Raw genomic sequence first — 5,398 nt, 5'->3', positions numbered from 1 at the left:
AAATTCATATTCATTTTGGCATGGGTATCCATGGAGTGTTCTGGAAATAAATATGTACATAATAATAAGCAGAATATGTTCCATACTTAAATGAAAAATAAACCTACCCCTATACCACAGACATTTTTATTTAACATGTTTTTGTCCTGACCAATACTGTTGAAAGATATCCACCAGATATTTATCACTGGTTTAAAATGGAATGTGGTACTGGGAGCATGGCTGAAGTAAAGTGCCTGCCTAGCAATTTCAAGGCCCTGAAGTCAAACTCTAGTACCGCCACAAAAAGTTCTGGTAAAATGGAATGTGGTGTGGAAACTATGTGTAGTAATGTAGTAAGGGATTATTAAATATCGCCTATAAATAATTTCCCCATTTCAACAGTTATGTAAAACTTGTATTTTTCTTTTTTCATTTTTTTTTTGGTTGCACTATGGCTTGAACTCAGGGCTTCACGCTTTCTAGGCAGACGCTCTACCACTTAAGTTATACCTCCAGTCCTTTTTGTTCTGGTTATTTTAGAGATAGTGACTTGCTTGTGCCCAGCCTGGCTTGAACTGCAGTCCTCTTATTTTACGTTTCCTACTGTCAGTGGGATGACAGGCATGTGTCACCACTCCCAGTATATTTACATTGAGTTGTAAAATCTCAATGGAGATTTTTTTTTTATCTGGGCTGGCCTCAAACCACGATCTTCCCAATCTCAGTCTCCCAAGTAGCTAGGATTACAGGCATGAACCACTGGCACCCAGTGTAAAAATCACTATTTTTCTTATGAATTGATAGAAAATTTGTCTACATTTGTGGTCCCTGTCTCCATCATGTAGCAGCAATTCTAACACCTCATTATAATCATAGACAAATATTTTCACTAGTAGAGTAACTCCTTTTTTGCTTTCCAGTCCAACAAAATGGGAGCCTAAAGTGACCAGGAATTAATTGTACAACTTCAGGTTTGTTAGAACTCTTAAAGTATCTCCTGATGGAAGCATTTCCCCTTGAATTTAGCTGAGCATTAGTATATAGAAAAAAAGTAACATGGGTTTTTTTGGTGGTTTTAGAGTCTGAACTCAGACTCTGTCATTGCTAGACAGGTGCTGTATCACTTGAGCCATGCCCCCAGTACTCTTTCTTTTTAGTTTGTTCTTCAGATAGGGTCTCACGCTTTTGTCCAGGCCAGTGTATGCAAAATCCTATCCCAAACCACTTAGTTGATTCACATCTTAGGTTTTTGTTATGGTAATATTCCATTTTCTATGTATTTTTTGTATTAATCAGGATAGGTCAAACTATGTAACAAATAGTTCTGTACTCTCAGTGGCTTAACACAGGAAAGTATGTTTTTTGACTCATACAAATTATACTGTGGATTCAGACAACTATATCAAGTATCTGCCTTCTACATGGGGTGAGTGTATTTTGAACTTAAATGAAGGAAGCTCCAGCATCTCAACACAAGGCATCCTCAGTTGCTGCAACTAAGAAAGAGAGATGTTAAGAGAGTTGCATATTAACAATTAAATGCTTCAACTTGGAAATAAAACACATTACTTCTGTTCATATATCCTTGGCCAGAACTAGATGGCCCTAATTATTCAAAGGTAGGAATTATAGCTTTCCAGTGCCCACAAAATTGGAGGAAAACCAGATATAGTTGAGCTCTACTAATGAATACATCAGACACTATTTGAAGTGGTATAGCATATACAGGTAAACAGTACAACCCAAGTCACAAACTCAAATTGAAACCCTAGCTCTCTCACTTGCTGCCTGACAAATGGTTTAAATGCTAAGCCTTGGTTTAAAGTGTAATCAATGGTACCTACTTAAATGGACAATTATTGATTTTAAATTATATTATGCTTGTACAATGCTCACCACAGTTCCTGCCACAGAGAAAGGATTCAATTAATTATTTTGTATGATACATGATACAGAAAGACATTGTGGTCCACTAAACTGTGATCATGACCAGTAGAAGCTGTTGTAGACAATTTTAGGGACATCATGGGAACATCATTTGGAACATACACATTATGACAGTTCTCAGCCATTTACCAGTCTTTACAGACTAGGAAAATAATGACATAGTTATAGTTCCCACAATAAATTAATGTGAAGACTGTGATAATACCTACCATGTGTTGACAGGAAGAAAATTACTGTGACAGAGGCTTTCATTTTTCTAAAATGAAACAATGAACATTTACTATAATTAGGAGCTACTCCAAAATTACATGCTGAAATAGAAATTTGAAAAGGAAACACATAGCAAGAGCAAGCAAATAACCCTGAAGAGCCTCTTTAAAGAGTTTTTTGTAATATCCTTTTATTTGGTTTCTGCAAATGCTATTACAACATCTCCTGTTAAGTAATTTTATCTAGTCTTTATCTGTCATCAATAAGGATTTTTTAACAAATAAAATATAGTAACTCATATTATTGAATGATGATTTGGCCCTTTGAAGGAAAGAATATGTGTTATAAATAAAGATTTTTCTGTGAAAGAACTAACAAATATATAGCATTTATGTTTATGACACCAAATCCTAAGGTTTTATTTAATTTTATTTCCATTTATTCATTCTGAGTGAGGTTAGCCTGGCCCAAAAGACCAAAAATCGTATGTTCTCCCTCATATGTGGACATTAGATCCAGGGCAAACACAACAAGGGGATTGGACTTTGAGCACATGATAAAAACGGGAGCACACAAGGGAGGGGTGAGGATAGGTAAGACACCTAAAAAATTAGCTAATATTTGCTGCCCTTAATGCAGAGAAACTAAAGCAGTTACCTTAAAAGCAACTGAGGCCAATAGGAAAAGGGGACCAGGAACTAGAGAAAAGGTTAGATAAAAAAGAATTAACCTAGAAGGTAACACACGCGTACAGGAAATAAATGTGAGTCAACTCCTTGTATAGCTATCCTTATCTCAACTAGCAAAAACACTTGTTCCTTCCTATTATTGCTTATACTCTCTCTTCAACAAAATTAGAGATAAGGGCAAAATAGTTTCTGCCGGGTATTAAGGGGGTCGGGGAAAGAGGGAGGGGGCAGAGTGGGTGGTAAGAGGGGGTAGGGGCAGGGAGGAGAAATGACCCAAGCGGTGTATGCACATATGAATAATAAAACAAGAAAAAAAAGAAAAAAAAAGATTTTTCTGTGAAAGAACTAACAAATATGTAGCATTTATGTTTATGACACCAAATACTAAGGTTTTATTTAATTTTATTTCTATTCATTTGGGTAATAAGTTTATTATAAATTTAAAACATAAATGATATATGTTAGAATATATTCTTCATTTGACATATCATTATCAAATTAGAGATTTTTAAATTTCTCCAATCTGTGATCAAATGTTCTTCCAGAATTATTTTACATATGTTCACTGCAAGCAATGAAATTAAATATTGATTTTTATAAGAAATAAAATTTCACATATAAGTATACCCTTTCCTTCCTCACCTCCAAATTTCATATTAATTCAATATTCACTGTATATATGTATACATTTCACTTTTGATGTAGTTATACATCAAAATATTCCTACTAGTCATGCATACAGATATAACTCATTCTTTTGTAAACAGCTGATGAAGATAGTATATTAAGACTACATCATAATTTATTCAAGCATCTATTCATTGGTGGACATATAATTAGCTTTCAGATTTTTTAATTTTCTAATATTTTGATATTATAAATATTGCTTTAATAAACATTCTTATGTTAATAGAGTATATCAATCAAACATATGCACCTCTCATTGATAGAGGAACAGAAGGACAAAGAGGTGTGTTTCTCTTGATACCAAATCTGAAATGAAAAATAATAAATACAAAACTGTTTACAGAGAGCATCTTGGAATGCAGCCTAATTATGGGGTAGCAGAGCAATTAAATGTTTTTGTTCTCATTGATCTTTTTTCATTAGAATATATTAATTATACAAAGTAATGAATATTATTGTAATATATTTATATATTCATGTAATGTTCTTTGATCATATTCATCCCCTCCAATACACCACAAAGCTTTATTCATCCATAAAGGAGAATACAATTCATATCATTTTCAGAAAAATGAATGGAGCCAAACATCATCATATTAAGTGAAATAAGCTTGACTCAGAAAGACAAATATCATGTTTTCTATCATATATAGAATCTATATTTTGAAAAAAGACATTGTAGTAGAAGGGGGATTGTTTGAGAGACAGGGCAATTAAATCTTACTTTGCAAATTTTTTCCACTGTTTATCTAAAATGTGTACTACCATTGTAGTCAGAAAAGCAAATAAAATATAAATTTTTAAGATATGCAAAATTATTAATTCTGCAAGTTATTCACAAAATAATGTTGTAAGCAGTATGAACATGGAGTTTCTTTTTTATTTTTGATTAACATGTATTAACTATAGATATTAATGTAGTTCCTGTAATATTTCAGTACATGCATACAGTATGGTATGAACTGATCAAATCCAGCTTTCCTTTACCTACCCTGCCCCCACCTTCTCAGTCTCTAATATCACTGTTCTACTTTCTGGCTGACGTTTTTCAGCTTCCACATGTGAGAGAGAACATACAGTATTTGTCTTTCTGGATCTGACTCATTTCATTTAACATAATGTCCTCCAGTTCCATCCATTTTGCTAGAAATGACAGGATTTTATTTTTCTCTGTGGCTAAGTGATATTTTATTGTATATATATTCCACATCTTCTTTATCCTCTCATCCACCAATGATTCCATGTCTTATTTTATATGATTACATATCTTACATGAGTCCATATCTTAGCTATTGTGAATAATGCCACAAAAACATGGGTGTGCAGGTATCTTTTTGCTAGGCTGATTTCATTTCTTTTAGATATATATTCAGAAATGGGATTGCTGAATCCTATGCTAGATCTATTTCTAGTTTTTTGAGGATCCTCCATACCATTCTCCACAATGGTTGTATAATTTACATGCCCACCAATCATGTATGAAAGTTCCTTTTTCTCCTCATTCTCACCAACATCTTTTTGTAATGGCAATTCTAACTGAGATGAGACGATATTTCATTGTGGTTTAGATTATCATTTCCTTAGTGGCTAATAATATTGAGGGTTTTTCCCTATATTTGTTTGTGATTTGTATTTCTTCTTTTGAAAATTGTCTGTTCATATCATTTGCCTTTTTAAAATTTTTGCTGTGCTGAGGACTGACTCTGAGGCTTTGGAATATTAAGAAAGTACTCTACCACTGAGCTACATCCACAGCCCTCATCTTCCCATTTTAAAAAATTGAATGACTTTTTCTTGTTGCATTTTTGAGTTCATTATATATCCTGATTATTAATCCTTTGCCAAATGAATAGTTGGCAAATATTTTCTCGCATTCTATAACT

Source organism: Castor canadensis, chromosome X (assembly GCF_047511655.1).
Source record: "Castor canadensis chromosome X, mCasCan1.hap1v2, whole genome shotgun sequence".
Lineage (NCBI taxonomy): Eukaryota > Metazoa > Chordata > Mammalia > Rodentia > Castoridae > Castor > Castor canadensis.
Note: the sequence above shows the minus strand (reverse complement) of the source record.